The sequence below is a fragment of the Aricia agestis genome, chromosome 4, assembly GCF_905147365.1.
Source record: "Aricia agestis chromosome 4, ilAriAges1.1, whole genome shotgun sequence".
Classification (NCBI taxonomy): domain Eukaryota; kingdom Metazoa; phylum Arthropoda; class Insecta; order Lepidoptera; family Lycaenidae; genus Aricia; species Aricia agestis.
In genome coordinates this window covers 16,128,200-16,144,488 of record NC_056409.1, presented here as the reverse complement: position 1 = coordinate 16,144,488, position 16,289 = coordinate 16,128,200, and the positions used below count along the sequence as shown (strand labels likewise).

Here is a 16,289-nt window from a genome sequence, read left to right as displayed (position 1 = left end):
TAAAGGAAATAGTATCTTCTTTAATAATCTTTCTGTTTTGGCGAGGTGCAAACGATAAATGTTACAAAATTTAACTCCGAGTTTCATAGTAAGATATAGGAAAATTCGTCAAGACCGATCGAATCTCTGACGTTGTTACTATGTGAAATATCGTTTGTACCTCATGATTTTTTCAGTTAATATAAAGAAAATAGTATCTTCTTTAATAATCTTTCTGTTTTAGCGAGGTACAAACGATAAATGTTACAAAATTTAACTCCGAGTTTCATAGTAAGATATAGGAAAATTTGTCAAGACTGATCGAATCTCTGACGTTGTTACTATATGAAAAATCGTTTGTACCTCAAAAAATTTTGTGTGAGTATAAAGTGAATAGTATTTTCTTTAATAATCTTTCGGTTTTGGCGAGGTACAAACGATAAATATTACAAAATTTGACAACGAATTTCATAGTAAGATATAGGAAAATTCGTCAAGACCGATAGAATCTCTGACGTTGTTACTATGTGAAAAATCGTTTGTACCTCATGAATTTTTCAGTTTGTATAAAGAAAATAGTGTCTTCTTTTATAATCTTTCTGTTTTGGCCAGGTACAAACGATAAGTGTTACAAAATTTAACTCCGAGTTTTAAGTGTTTTCGGCGAGTTATATTCTTTTACCTCGGTGAAAATTGTTTGTGCCTAATTATTGTGGATTAATTTAAAAAAAATAACTTATTTTACTCATTTGTACTGCTTTATATACATTCTTTCGTTCTACTCCATACAAAGCCTTATTTTTAAGGAAAAATATTTTTTTTTGTTTTTGTTTTCGTAAAATAAAAAAAAATTAAACTTTGAAAACAGGTACAATCCGGTACATCTTCCAGATGATATCATTGAAATTCCGGAATCTTTATGTCGGTTGCTAAGCAAATTTTACCACCCCCCAATTCCACCCTATTGAGGTACAAACAATTTTAATTGCGGTACAATCGGGTACACTCCGGGTACAATCGAATGACATATATAAAAATCATTTAACTTGAACTCGGTTGCTAACTTCACATAGGTGCTCGAACGACTCGAATCGTGTGAGATCAGGCGCAGAACCCATGCAGGCCCCTCCGATGCATGGATTATTCTTTCATATCGGTAAATAAGGTGTTCAGCATAAATTAACTAAAGTTATTCAAAATACATTTTTCTAACCCGCTAATAGCTATTTCCAAGTCAGAAGCCATGCTCAGTCTAAGCTACGGGGGCGTTGTGCATAGTGGTCAGAATTTTCTTCTATCAAAGCAACTTCAACAGCCCTGTGAAATAAAAGTAGCATCTTATGCAGTACAGCAAAATTTTCAATACGACGAAGATCATGTTGAGCAAAAAGTAATAAAATAATATTAAATGCTACATACAAAAGAAACCGAAGTCGAAAAGTCGACGCCTCTAACGGATTTATCACCTCCGCTTTACAAGATTACCTAATAGGACAGTGACGAATTGACTCCTCAACACGCTGCGTCCCTCTTCCTCACGTGCGGAAACGTGAGTGAGTCTCGCTCCCTCGTGGCGGTAATTAGGAGGCACCTGCATTTGTTCAGGTCACTAGGGATAGTGGCGAGACTCTATCTAGACGCCGTGTTAATGCCGCAAGATTGATGGACGAGCGAATATCGCCCTTATTAGAGTTGTCGCATAGCGACATGGATATGTCTTATAGCGACATCTATTAGGCGCCTTTGTTACCTTTACGTCTAATCGATTGCGATCGCTTGAATAAAAAATGAGGTTGGCAGCGCCATCTTTTAGCAAATGTTGTAGACTGATTAATTCTCTGCTGAGATATCTGTTATTTTTTATCAGATATTTTTCCTTTTTATTAGACTGTTTAATAAGTAAATAAAGGGTATTGTTTTTTTTTATTATCTTAAGATATATTTTTCATATCCTAAATAAAATAATGACCTTCCACCTTTGTTCCTTGACAGTTACTCTGTCAACTTTAAAAAAATATACCAGCTCGGGGGTATAAAAACCCTCCAGCTCGCTACATATTCCTTTTTATTCCCTTTTTTTAAAGGTCCCCGTTATAGGTGAGTGAGTGTTTTGTGTGTGTCCGTGGAATTTTCCAAGGTATTTGTCTTTTAATTCCTTTATTCTTGTAATCCAGCTTTATTCTGTATTTCGTTTTAATTGTTAGCGAAAAAGCATATTGTATTTTGTCTAAATTGAAAAATCTTTTCTTGTGACCGACCACGTGTTCGTCAACTTTCTTTGTTTCAACTTTTTTGTAATCAGTTCAATTCTTAAACCTTGTAAAGGTAGATTTTATTTGAAATATTAACTGTATTAAGCTCTTTACCGTGGTCATACTATTTTATGTTTTAATTGTCATAACAAAATTGGCCATGACCTAGTTATGGCTGTCGTTGTCAAAAGTTCCTTAACCTTTTTGTTGTTGTAGCTTTTTCTAAATTTTACTGTTTCTTTTGTTAGTTTTTTTTTTTTGTGAAATTAATGTTTGTGATGGACTCCGCAACCACGTGCTCGAAGTCTTCGGGTGGAGAACACGTGCTTGCGGGGGGTCATCAACAGCGTGAACACCTGTCCTAAGCCTCTTGTACGGAACATTCCAGGGGTGCTCGGTCCCGGACAACTCTACTTTGCCCTGCTCGGTCCCGGACAACTCTACTCCCGGACAACTCTACTCTGCCCTGCTCTTTCCCGGACAACTTTGCCCTGCTCTGTCCCGGACAACGGACCACTACTATCTTGCAGCAGAGTTTGGTCGCCTGGAGCCGACCACGTGCTGCTCATGCCGTCTGATTGACGCACCTACCGCAAGCTGAACTAGCTGCCACCGACGGGGTCCCAAACACCTCGGCACCAACAGCTGGCCGTCGACTCTGCGCCTGTCCGGTAGATCACGGAGACTTGAGGAGCTGGAGTCCCCCACGTCGCTGTCTGATCCCAAGATAAGTGCAGTGTCCCTACCCGTGAATTCAAAGAACCCCGAAATAGACTGAGGCTAGGCTTCGTGCCCCACGTTGGGCGCCAATTGTCACCTGGCCCAGAGCAGGGACAATAAAAAGATAAGAAAGAGTAATAAAAAAAGAATTAAACAATTAACAAATTTATTTAACAAGAAAAAAGAAGAGAAATCTAGCCAGACGGAGAGCGGGTAAGGTGGGTACGAAGCCTAGCCTCAGTCTATTCCGGGGTTCTTTGAATTCACGGGTAGGGACACTACACTTATCTTGGGGATCAGTCAGCGACGTGGGGGACTCCAGCTCCTCAAGTCTCCGAGATCTACCGGACAGGCGTAGGGTCGACGGCCAGCTGTTGGTGCCGAGGTGTTTGGGACCCCGTCGGTGGCAGCTAGTTCAGCTTGCGGTAGGTGCGTCAATCAGACGGCATGAGCAGCACGTGGTCGGCTCCAGGCGACCAAACTCTGCTGCAAGATAGTAGTGGTCCGTTGTCCGGGACAGAGCAGGGCAAAGTTGTCCGGGAAAGAGCAGGGCAGAGTAGAGTTGTCCGGGAGTAGAGTTGTCCGGGACCGAGCAGGGCAAAGTAGAGTTGTTGTATGTAAGTGATTTATGAATCTTTGGTCAAATTATCCGCGCGCTGACACAAGAATTGTCTCAAAATAATTATTTTTTTTCTTTCCCATTTCACCATTTTCCCCAAATGCAATTTTTTTTCCCCCATTTGCCCCATTTTCCAAACTTTTATTAGTTTGTACTTTTTTTTCCTTTTCCCGAAGGGCTGTTAATCTCTTTTTTTTCCAAAGAGCTGTTTCTTTTCTCCCAAAGGGCTCTTGATCTTTTAGCCTTTTTTTTTTCCCAAAGGGCTGTTATTATTTTAGTTTTTTCCTTTTTTCCAAAGGGCTATTTTTTTCCCCTTTGTTTTTTTTAATAATTTTTTTTTCCTTTTTCCCACTTTCTAGCTTTAGCTATTTCAGGATTTTTCATTTATCATGAAAAATCCTTAGCTAGCGAGGGGGGATATGTCGCATAGCGACATGGATATGTCTTATAGCGACATCTATTAGGCGCCTTTGTTACCTTTACGTCTAATCGATTGCGATCGCTTGAATAAAAAATGAGGTTGGCAGCGCCATCTTTTAGCAAATGTTGTAGACTGATTAATTCTCTGCTGAGATATCTGTTATTTTTTATCAGATATTTTTCCTTTTTATTAGACTGTTTAATAAGTAAATAAAGGGTATTGTTTTTTTTTATTATCTTAAGATATATTTTTCATATCCTAAATAAAATAATGACCTTCCACCTTTGTTCCTTGACAGTTACTCTGTCAACTTTAAAAAAATATACCAGCTCGGGGGTATAAAAACCCTCCAGCTCGCTACATATTCCTTTTTATTCCCTTTTTTTAAAGGTCCCCGTTATAGGTGAGTGAGTGTTTTGTGTGTGTCCGTGGAATTTTCCAAGGTATTTGTCTTTTAATTCCTTTATTCTTGTAATCCAGCTTTATTCTGTATTTCGTTTTAATTGTTAGCGAAAAAGCATATTGTATTTTGTCTAAATTGAAAAATCTTTTCTTGTGACCGACCACGTGTTCGTCAACTTTCTTTGTTTCAACTTTTTTGTAATCAGTTCAATTCTTAAACCTTGTAAAGGTAGATTTTATTTGAAATATTAACTGTATTAAGCTCTTTACCGTGGTCATACTATTTTATGTTTTAATTGTCATAACAAAATTGGCCATGACCTAGTTATGGCTGTCGTTGTCAAAAGTTCCTTAACCTTTTTGTTGTTGTAGCTTTTTCTAAATTTTACTGTTTCTTTTGTTAGTTTTTTTTTTTTGTGAAATTAATGTTTGTGATGGACTCCGCAACCACGTGCTCGAAGTCTTCGGGTGGAGAACACGTGCTTGCGGGGGGTCATCAACAGCGTGAACACCTGTCCTAAGCCTCTTGTACGGAACATTCCAGGGGTGCTCGGTCCCGGACAACTCTACTTTGCCCTGCTCGGTCCCGGACAACTCTACTCCCGGACAACTCTACTCTGCCCTGCTCTTTCCCGGACAACTTTGCCCTGCTCTGTCCCGGACAACGGACCACTACTATCTTGCAGCAGAGTTTGGTCGCCTGGAGCCGACCACGTGCTGCTCATGCCGTCTGATTGACGCACCTACCGCAAGCTGAACTAGCTGCCACCGACGGGGTCCCAAACACCTCGGCACCAACAGCTGGCCGTCGACCCTACGCCTGTCCGGTAGATCTCGGAGACTTGAGGAGCTGGAGTCCCCCACGTCGCTGACTGATCCCCAAGATAAGTGTAGTGTCCCTACCCGTGAATTCAAAGAACCCCGGAATAGACTGAGGCTAGGCTTCGTACCCACCTTACCCGCTCTCCGTCTGGCTAGATTTCTCTTCTTTTTTCTTGTTAAATAAATTTGTTAATTGTTTAATTCTTTTTTTATTACTCTTTCTTATCTTTTTATTGTCCCTGCTCTGGGCCAGGTGACAGAGTAATGGCTAAAGAATTATCCAGTTAGCCGTCTCGGTCTAATTGAATAAAGACGTGTGTGTAATAAAGTTAAGGTGTTAATAACTTTTATTGCACACATGAAACTAATGTTAAATAATTAGACAAGAAAGACATATTTCTAAGATGAAATTAGAAACTGCAGTTATACGTGGGAGAGCCATGCTTCGGCACGAATGGGCCGGCTCGACCGGATAAATACCACGTTCTCACAGAAAACCGGCGTAAAACAACGCTTGCGCTGTGTTTCGCCGAGTGAGTGAGTTTACCGGAGGCCCAATCCCCTAACCCCTACCCTATTCCCTTCCCTTCCCTACCCTCCCCTATTACCCTATGCCCTCTTAAAAGGCCGGCAACGCACTTGCAGCTCTTCTGATGCTACGAGTGTCCATGGGCGACGGAAGTTGCTTTCCATCAGGTGACCCGTTTGCTCGTTTGCCCCCTTTCCCCCATTTCATAAAAAAAAAAAAAAAAAACACGGAGGGGGGTGGGTTAAAAGGTAGGTTAAAAGACATTAATTGCATAATTACTATTCATATGTAATGTCTATACCTTTTTATCTTTTCAGAATAATTAGTTATACGATTTTACACATAGTACATATTATTTCAGAATACATAAATAACTTTAATACTTTTCTACTTTGAAATAAAAACGTAAGAAGTGTGAAACCTATTTCCTCTATCCCCTTTTTAATCCATCATTAATTTAAACAAACATGATCTACAGTAATCGATGTATGAAATGAACGCTGCCGGTTCGTTGTATAGAACCCACTTTGGTTTAACAAAGAGCTTTGTAGCGGCGAAAGCCTAATCCTATAAACATATGTTAGCCGGGTTGTTTTCGAATAAACAACCCGGCTAACATATGTTAAATCGGAATAAGGAAAAAGTTATATGCAAAACTTGCGTGTTCTTATTACTTGATATGAATTTCGACCAGTAACTAACAGAAACTCAATTAATTATAAATTATCATATCATAAACACAGTTTATTTGTTACAGCATTTTTAAAACACACTTATCAACATTAATTGCATCAAACAAAACAAAGTAGGAAAAACAGTATAGTTCGTTTATGAAAACGTAAAATTTCAAAGTACACAAGATAAGCTCGTCGAGGACGCGCATAGCAAGTGTATGAACTTCCTCCAACTGATTTACGTTTTTTAACTTTTCCGCTTGTAGTCGAGTGGTTTTACGATTTCGAGGGGCAATGTGGTTATGAACTTCATTCACCGGAAAGTTTGTAAACGATGCCGCTGTGAAGGACGTTTTAGTACATTTTCATATCTTTCGGCTACGTGTCTGGCGGTGAACTTTGAGTGTACAGGTTGAATACTCAAAATGCAAGTGTGATTTTAAAATTATTTTGTAATTATGGCATAGATTAATTATCGTTCAATTTTGTTTTAGTACGTAATAAAATAGAGCATCATATTTCGTAGCATCTCGTAGAAGCGCGTAGCATCTCGTAGAAGCGCGTAGCAGCTCGTAGAAGCGCGTAGCAGCTCGTAGCAAGTTCGTAGCATGACGTAACACGCACAGCTAAAATTCGTTATCGCGATGTTTAGCCCACAAGAAAGATAGCAAAGTATATGATAAAATATCGAAATTAATAATAATTATTATAAGATATCGTTTTTGGCTAGATCCTCTTATATTTATTTATTTTCTCATAAATAATTATTGTATGAGATAATTTCTTTAACAAATTTACCAGAATTCTTCAAAAGTTGCTTTCCATCAGGTGACCCGTTTGCTCGTTTGCCCCCTTATTTCATAAAAAAATAATACAACTTACATAACATTTACATAACATATCAAACATTGAATATCTAGAAAATAGAAATACTTACCGGGAGAGTTATAAGCCGGAACCACGGCGGCGGTATAACTCCATGTTACCAAGGCCTTCGCTTGTCGTAACTTGTAAACAACCCAGGATCACATTTTTATGCACTTTTATTTCTATTATTAAAGTTATTACTTATATAATATGGTACTTAATTATTGTTAAGGATAATTTGTTATTGAGTGTAGCAGTAAATAGTTATATTAGGTATAGTATATTAATTAGGTCGAGCGCATAGACGGGACCTGTACCTAAGCGCGTCACCGCGCCGACTAACTTGTTTTAAAACTTAATTACATTGTCTTTCCCGAGCCCGTGTTGCAGACCGTGGGAAAATTGCTGCTATGTGTTTGTTGTTATGTTTACAAGATGTACTTATAAGTTATAAGAGAGTGCCGTTTGTGGGATCACAGACTGACAGGGGGCCACGGAAGATCAGGCGCCACGGCTTGCCGCGGTCGATGCCTGAGTGGATTACCCCTTTAAACATGCGGTGTGTGCATTGCACAGCCATAACCGAGTTTAATTTTAAGTAGGTAGTTAAATGTTGTATGCGTCATGTCAATTTACTTGAATTCCTTGTTTTATTGTTATTTAACTCTGGCTGTGTTCTGTCCCTTTCACATGTTTAATAAAGTTATTTTTATTTATTTTTATTTTATTTTAAAATTAAACTTTATTAACAACCCAAGAATATTCATATTGATTCATAGGCAGTTGACGGACCTACGACCTAATAAATAATATTAGCGAGCTCTTTTGATGTGCAATAATATTGAACAACATTTTATTCAACAACTTATTTGACAAAAATTATAAGCAAAAAACTTTTTGAAAAAAAGCTTTTATTTAAATACTCTAAAAAGGAAAAATAAATTTCCCCTTAAAAATTCTAACAATTAAGTTATAACCTCAATATATTATACAATTTGCATTATAATAAAAGCTTGTCGCGCGATTTGTAAATAATAAACTAGTAAGTGCCGATTTAACTGAGTAAACTGATATTATATTTATTCTTTTATTAAAGTTTTTAAATATTGACAGATTGTTAAAAGTCTCGCGACAAGCTTTTATTATAATGCAAATTGTATACTTAATATATTGAGGTTATAACTTAATTGTTAGAATTTTCAAGGGGAAATTTATTTTTCCTTTTTAGAGTATTTAAATAAAAGCTTTTTTCAAAAAGTTTTTGACTTATAATTTATTTTTTGTTTTTTAATTAAATCTCTGACTAAATCTCTTAAGTCTGCTTGATTGTAGTTAGATTTGTTTCAAGAATTTGTTAAAATCTGATTAACTTAATTTAAGTCTTTAAGAAATCGTACTTAATTTTACGACTAAAAAATCAAATATCAAGCATTCATTTTCTAATGCCCGGCTGGTTTTGACTTGACATTAAACAAGACACGACACGACACGTCATGTTACAATACGGCACGATACGAGTTACGACACGACACAGCACGACAGGACATGACTATGACTTTTCAATTTACTCTCAATGAGCCTTTTTGTTGGATACCTATATTGCAGAAGTGCTTTAAAAATAACTATATTACTCTATTTTGGGTGAGCCGCCATATTGGATGTAGAATGACATTACATTCATTTCCGAGTTACTCTCAATGAGCCCTTTCATTTGATACCCATCACAGAAGTGCATTAAAAATAGCTATATTCCCCTATCTTGAATGAGACGCCATATTGGATGTAGTATGACATTCGTTTTCGAGTTACTCTCAGAAAGTTCTTTCATTTAGTATCCATATTGTAGAACTATATAGAAAATAACTATTTCGCCATCTTGGATGGTCGGCCATATTGGATCTAGAGTAATGTCACATCCAATATTATACATCGTCATCGAAACTAAACGTGCATGCAAAATTTCAGCTCGATCGGTTAAATATATCTACTTCAAAATTGAGTTCCAAAATTTCACCCGAACATACATACTTACATACATACAGAGCGAGTTAAATAAAAGCTTTTAAAAGATTAAAAGGCGACGTTCTATATAATTGATATTGCGCAATAAAATTGACATAACGCTACCAAATTACGTAGGTGTGCCATTAGCGGTCAGCCCATGTATCATCTTCTCTGATAGTATATTGTACGCTTTAGGGTCAGCTTAGACAATACAAATTTAGAAATGCATCTCAAGCGTCACGTTGCGGTCTTAGCTGACCCTAACGCTGAAATAAACAAAGTATAAAACATAAAAACTACTGAATTCATTTGATATTCTATTATAGGCAAGCACTATTCATACAAAGAAAACTTTAAAATGAATAGCTAACATAATGTCAAAATCTTAATAGATTTAACATTTTTAACTTTGCGCAGACTAAGTTGGAGCAAACATAAAGTAGGAATTTCAAAGTCAAAGTTTTCAGTATCATAGTAATTAACGTTGGCAATCAAGCTAATTCCAGCTAAGTTTGAGCAGAAACACACTTGTTAAGTACATTAAATACAGAAAATCTAATTAGAAGACGAGCGATGTGAAGAATTAAACACTGCATTATGTTTCTCTCATTTAATTTTATACAACTGAAATAATACCAGAATATAAGGAAGATATCGCATAAGTGAGAATTTCGTTTAGAGAATTATTAAAACAATTCATATTTTGTGTTTTAAAATATTTAATGTTTTTTGTTTTACGATTATATATTGTATACTAGCTGTCCCGGCAAAAGTTGTTTTGCCATATAAATAATTTTTGGTATGACAAATATATATTGGCCGATTCTCAGATGCTCACAAAATTTCATGAGAATCGGTCAAGCCGTTTCGGAGGAGTACGGGAAGGAACATTGTGACACGAGAATTTTATATATAAGATAGAAGTGAGATGTTGTCCAGGGTTAAAAGAAAGTTTTCTGTGAAATCGTGGTATAAACTTCAAATAGGTAGGTACGAACTGACGTGGCATTTAGTAGAAAAGGCCGGTCAGAAGATTTCCTAATAACATACAATGGCCATCCATCCAAATGGACGTACACACACTTTTAAGAGTGTTGATCGGCCATTTGGTTCAATTAACATGCTGGTATACCTTTACTTATTAGAATTTCAGCTAATCGGTGCTACAATTATTACAGTCCAATATTAATTGGAAACAAAGAAATCGAACCATTTAAAACAGTTTAATAAAGAAGTAATAAATTAAGCAGGTCATTTAAGCGAATGAATGGCCTCGTAATAGACTGTGAACCGCAGACGATCCACAAAAGAAAAGTAGGCAGGCGACGGGCTTTGTTCTTACTGGAGTGCCGAAGTCGTTTGTCGACATATTTATATCTCGCTGAATCGACTTTGCGGCGACTTACTGTTACTCATGATTCTCCCACTATAAATCTTGTCTAGTTCGACTTATTTATCATGCGATTAATTTACTGCGAGAATTTTACAAAAAATGTTATAGTATTTTTCAACACTGTATAATGTATATTATTGTATAGGTTGTCAAAAAAGAGTAGACGCTGTACACAATTTTGAAATCACTTACAAAACATAAAAACCTTATTAAATCCAGATACAAATGTGCAAGGTGATAATATTTAAAGTGTGTAAGCGTTCTCTGTGGAAATACGTGGGAGAGCCATGCTCCGGCATGAATGGGCTGGCTCGACCGGAGAAATACCACGTTCTCACAGAAAACCGGCGTGAAACAGCGCTTGCGCTGTGTTTCGCCGAGTGACTGAGTTTACGGGAGGCCCAATCCCCTACCCTATTCCTTTTCTTGCCCTCCCCTATTCCCTTCCCTTCCCTACCCTCCCCTATTACCCTATTCCCTCTTAAAAGGCCGGCAACGCACTTGCAGCTCTTCTGATGCTGCGAGTGTCCATGGGCGACGGATGTTGCTTTCCATCAGGTGACCCGTTTGCTCGTTTGTCCCCTTATTTCATAAAAAAACAAACAGAAAAAAACAAGGTCCTGGTCCTACTTAATATTATTTAGTACGAAACTAAATTATAATATATTTTATCTGGATACCACAACAATATCTTGAAAGCCTAATACTATATCCAATTAACTATAGATCCACTGTACACAGAAGCCAGGATATGGAGCAATTTGATACAATTCGGCCGTACGCGGCCAATAAAGATATAGCCACAGTGATGAATGAGTATTTTGACGGGCCGGCTTAACTTCAGATCGATTGTGCAGATAGTTTCAAACTTTCACTCCGCAAATTCAATTTTTAAGTAAGCTCTTTAAAGTTTTGACAGTTTAGAATTAAGATAAACAAAATTGAAAAGTGGTCAACGGAGGCAAAGTTTTATTTTGTAATGCTGTTGTAGGACGTAGTTGCAAACTTTATTTTGTAAACATTATGTATTATAATAATATACTTAGCTGTCCCGGCAAACGTTTCTTTGCTTTATAAAGTATTTCACCGATATTATTTTATTGAAGTGACTAAATAAGTATGTCACCATGGCAACGTCCATCGCTATTTCTTCGCACAAACAATGGTCGCTGTCAGTCTCGTGTTGTAATAATTTACTATTATTTATTCAATAAATGCACTTATCAATATAAAAGTACCCAGTAGCCGATTCTCAGGCCTACTGAATATGTATATAAAAATTGGTAAAAATCAGTAAAGCCGTTTCGGAGGAATACGGTAACTAACATTGTGACACGAGAATTTTATATATAAGATTATACGGTCCGAAAAATAATTCCAAACTGAGCAAAATTTTAACAATTTTATACTAATAATTGGTTTAAGGACTACTTTACTGTATTATTATAGGCTGCTTAATTTTTATGCGATTCGTTGTTGAGAGCAATTTGAATTATCAATTGCAATTAATATTATGTCTTTACTTGCCTATATTAGTCCTAAGAAGGTAAACTAAAAATATTTTTATTATTACTGAGTGAGAGAGTAATATTTTAATAATCTAAAAGACACAACGAACCCCAACTAGGATGTTACAGTAGTTTTCTAAATAACAAACATAAAACATTTATAGATTTTTAAAGTTCGTTCTTCAAAAGACTAGCGAAGTTAGAATAATAAATAAACGATTCCTCAGCGGCAATCCACATAAAACTAATGGCATGAAAACGGGACCACTGAGGCGAAAACCTGCGATAAAACTTATCAAAGTGTCATTAAATTAGATTTTACTACCTAACGTATAATACAGCTCTTGGAAATTAACAAATAAGAGGCTGCCATTAGGTAAAAACGAAGGCATATTGTGCAATGATCCGTTGGTTTATCGCAATGCAGCAGCATCTTCTCCGAAAAATATCTTATTAACTTAAAACACATTAATGCTTTGCTGAGATGTTTCAACGAACTGACACAGAAGAAAGCTTCAGCACTTATTAATAAACGACTGTTAAATATATAATAATTATATTTGATGACCATAAAATACCTATTATATTATTATTGTAAGCTAAAATATATTTTTATAATGTTAATATTAGTTTCCAATGCACATTTCGAGCTTTTTCACCGCGAGAAAACACATAAAGAATTTACTTACGCCAACACAATGCGGCTAAGCCAGTAATAAATACGAATTTCGACGTGCGATGTTACAGTTTGTATAAAGATTAAGTGTTCAAAAACTGAGGATGCTGTGTATGCCCCGTAATCCATTCTATGTTTGAAATTTCAATTTTGTTCTGCTGCTGTAAAACTGTGTATAAAACTGCTACTTCACTGTACTATCATAGAACTAAAAAGGCTTAGTGAACAAGATTGATAATAATTAGTAGCTTTAAATTTTCTTGAAACTGAATAAATGTATGCCTTTAAAGCCTCCTGTCACTAATATCAACAGGAGCCATCATTTTGAAATCTTTCGACTTATTTTTGACAGCATACAAATACTGTTCAAGAAGCGTCATTTCAAAATTGTTTTGTTTGTTTCCGAAATCAATCCGCGTCACAACCTTGGGTTAAGGGCCAACTGTTATTTTTCGCATACAGAGAACAATTTTGAAATTTATGACACTTGACTCGTCTAGCTGGGCCCGAGGGGCTTAACCTGAAATGGACGCGGCTGGTAGCGGGAAAATATATTTTCAAGTTTACTGGTCCATAAATAACGGTGGAGTGACAGCGCGATGATAAACTCTCGGCGAGAGTTCATCTCACATCGCTTACTGAATATTGAACAAATGTAAGTGTTATACAATTTCACAGATTAAAAATTTACCACTTCCGTTATGCTTCCGTTACGCTAAGTTATGCAAAGAATTTTGTCAAGTGTTAGAATATATGGCCTTGTTGACCAGAAATGAAATTGAATAGAAAAATATAATATTATAAATGCGAAAGTGTGTCTGTCTGTCTGTCTGTCTGTTACCTCTTCACGCCCAAACCGCTGGACCGATTTTGCTGAAATTTGACATGGAGATACTTTGAGTCCCGGGAAAGGACATAGGATACTTTTCATCCTGAAAAAATGTACGGTTCTTACGCAATAAACGAATTTTGGCGCAACGGAGTTGCGGGCGTCATCTAGTAGAAAAATAAGGGGTTGTGTAATAAGGTAAGTATAACATTCAGTTAAAAAATTGTTCTGCGAAACGGCTGCACTGTTTGTGATTAAATTGTGTGTACTTATCAGAAAAATCGGCAATTGGCAGACATCTCTTTTCATACACAAAATCACGTACCTATATGGCAAAACAAAGCTAAAATTTTCTTTAGTAAAAACTATATTTCAGGAAATATCCATAAAGCTATCGAAACAAATAAATACTACAATTGAAAAAACACGTTGGTACACATCGCAAATTCGGCTTAGTCTACGCGTCCATAAAATATTTCATTTGAAACGTTTCTAGAGGACTCCACTTAGAATCGAAAAATATTTCAAATTACACAACATTTTTGAAATTCAAAAAGCTTTTGATTCGATGAGTTCACAGAAGTGCTTAAAAGAAATAGAGATATTTTTGTCGACGTCATAAAAGATGCAGCTACTCCTTACGCTCCGGATTCTCGCCGGTCGCCGAGCGAGAACAATAAAATCTCCACTTAATACTGTTTTCAGACAAAACTCCTTTGTCTATGAACTTTTATTTGTTCGGCAATCGTTAGTGGAACATTACAAAAAGGTTCAAATTTTACTAACAACCTAAGTAAGCCGAAGTGGAAGTTTTAATTGCTTCGGAATAAGTCCACACCGAACCCGAGCTGACGCCGGATTGAGCGAGTTTCAAGAAACAAGGACTGACTTTAACTCGTTTGCCTGGAACCTGCGAATGTTTACTATTGCAAGTTTACGATAACAATGTCAACGTTATCCAAATGTAGTTTACTTTGCATCTTGTCAGACCGAAATGAGATTAATTTTGGTTCTAATTTTGTTTTTAAAATATTGTCTGGACATTCTAATATTACTATCACACAAAACAGGCGCATACGAAATAAATATAATAACAATGGATAAGAAACGACAATAACGAAACGACTCACTAGTATAATATTGTGGCGAGCGAAGTTTTTTCATTGAGTTAAGTGTAATATTACGTTTGTAGGGTGTAGCGAGGGCGTATCGGCAAGTCAATAAGCTGCACCGAGCGACGGACTAACGAAGTTTATGACCTCCACGTGTGCTACACCTATAAATTTCTCGGTAAATAACGAGGGCATATTAAGGTTAATAAAGTATACGAACTATAGTCCTTGTGCTAGTGTGAGCGAAGTATTTCGGTTAACATTACGAGGTGTGTTACCATGTAGTGTTTTAGCACATTATACGACTTTGAATATTAGTTTTTCACTAAAGTAAAAATATGTAGGTAATAAATACCTTTCTACTAGGCTACTATTGCTAGTGGGATAAAATATTATCCTATTAGCAATAGTAGCCTAGTACAAGGGTATGTTCCCGACATAGAAATAAAATTAAAACATGAAGAAAGTCCTCATATTCCATATCTTCTAGTTTCTCATGGTTTCGTTCTGCAATTTGTTACTAATAAGTACTTAATAACTAATGAGTAATAACACTAACAACGCAAAAAAATAAGTAAGCTCAATTTAATTTTAATTTTTATCGCCGATTGCTAAAACATTGATTGAAAACGTGGCTGATTGGATTGGATAGAAATATATTTGGAAGCGTTTTATAAATCACCTGACACATACATCGCGGATTAAATGCATCAACAAAATCGAATTATGAAAAAATAGAAACGACCTAACAATATAACCAAATTAAACGAGCTAAAAACTAACAAACACTTTCATATTATAGTGCTATTAACGTTCAGGTATGAAGTTTTATATTTTAAATTGTGAGTTTTTAGTTTAAAATTATAATTTCATAATAAATACAACTCCCGACGTCTCAAATAAAAATTAAAAACTAAGGATAATTTTACTAAGGGCAGAAAAACTTACCTCAAACAGAAAGCTTATTCTGTTTGAGTTTTCTGCCATTTAGTTCTCGAAATTCAAAAACTCCATACAACATTAGGAACTCAACAAATTTTCAGAGAGCTCAGGAGCATTAGTGTAATTACCCTATTCGCTAATCCGAGCGGCAAAAAATAAAAAGACCTCTAAAATTCTTCCTTAAAAAGGACCAAAGAAAACTTTCCCATATACCGCATTGTCGAACATACGTAAGGTCGTAATACCTACTTAGCCAGGTTACGGCGCGGGGCGAGCCAGCTGCGCCGAATTCGCACATTCTGGGGAAAATACGACGTACCTTATTAGTCCACTTGTAGTTATCGTAAGATATTTTGCGTCTATAACAAGTTTTACCTTTCCTTTTATTTTTGTATGCTTTCTTAATTATAATGAAAACGACTTTTGTGTTATTTTGTTCTGTTTAATTAAAACATTTTGTGTAATTAAGGAAGAAAGCTTAAAAAATAATTAAAGGAATTGCTGTGTTGAATGTTTAATTAAATCGACATTTTTTTTAAT

General features: G+C 36.2%; 1 long non-coding RNA gene across 1 annotated transcript; it reads right to left on the bottom strand.

Moving 5' to 3' along the window:
- Positions 1-5,212: 5,212 nt before the first annotated feature.
- Positions 5,213-15,587, bottom strand: LOC121725941. The gene is made up of 4 exons (XR_006035463.1): positions 15,576-15,587; positions 6,350-6,356; positions 6,267-6,269; positions 5,213-5,292 (listed from the first exon to the last, which is right to left on the bottom strand). It is a non-coding gene; the product is annotated as an uncharacterized LOC121725941 (long non-coding RNA).
- Positions 15,588-16,289: the final 702 nt, after the last annotated feature.